Consider the following 1,133-nt stretch of genomic DNA (forward strand, 5'->3'; position numbering starts at 1 on the left):
CTGGGGGCGACTTTCCAAAATGACCTCGAGTCTCTGATGGCTCGACTCAATGAGGTCCCTGGTCGAGTGCAGGAATGGAAGAAGTCTTTTGCTCGATGCGGTGCTGACGTGGCTTTGTCTCTGGTTCGTGTCCACTACAAGGAAGCTCGAGAAGAGAAGCTAGCGGCAATCAAGGTTGCCAATACCAAAAGGCACGACTTCCAATCTTTTATGGAAACCTTCATTGCTGCTGCCACTCGGATTGCTGACGGAATCGACCTGGACGAGTTCGTCGAGCCTGCAAGCCCTCCTCCTGCCGAGTGAACAATCTTTATGCCCCGCCTTAAATTTGCCTCGGAATGCCGAGTGATTTTGTAACCGTTAAACTCCTTCGGGCTTGATGTCCGAGTACTTTAATCCGTGATCTGGAACCTCGTGGGATTTATCTTAAACTTATGCTTTCTTTACATATGCATGTGTTTGCTTTCGAGTGAGACTTATTTCTTCACTCGAAATAGTCTTTTGTCCTTGTGATGCAGCTCTGAGGAGAAGGTCGCTGACGACCTACACCTCGTCGTCCTTGCGGATTAGGATGAAGCATACATTGTATTTATGGCGCAGCTCTGAGGAGAAGGTCACAGTCGACCTACACCTCGTCATCCTTGCGGATTAGGACGGAGCGCACATTATATTTATGGCGCAACTCTGAGGAGAAGGTCGCAGTTGACTTGCACCTCGTCGTCCTTGCGGATTAGGACGGAGCGTATGGCCAAGTCCCCGAGTGAGAGAATCGTTCTTCACTTGGTAGGATTTTTAGATCTTTAGGCGCGTACTGGACTGCAGCTAAACTCCAGAGTGCGAGGCTTGCTCTTCACTCGGTAGGATTTTATTCAAACTTAGGCGAGTACTGGACTGCAGCCAAGCCCCCGAGTGAGAGGGTTGCTCTTCACTCGGTGGGATTTTTCAAACTTAGGCGAGTACTGGACTGCAGCTAAGCCCCCGAGTGAGAGGGTTGCTCTTCATTCGGTAGGATTTTTTCAAACTTAGGCGAGTACTGGACTGTAACTAAGCCCCCGAGTGAGAGGATTGCTCTTCACTCGGTGGGATTTTTTCAAACTTAGGCGAGTACTGGACTGCAGCTAAGCCTCCGAGTG

This window comes from Triticum aestivum, chromosome 4D (assembly GCF_018294505.1).
Source record: "Triticum aestivum cultivar Chinese Spring chromosome 4D, IWGSC CS RefSeq v2.1, whole genome shotgun sequence".
Lineage (NCBI taxonomy): Eukaryota > Viridiplantae > Streptophyta > Magnoliopsida > Poales > Poaceae > Triticum > Triticum aestivum.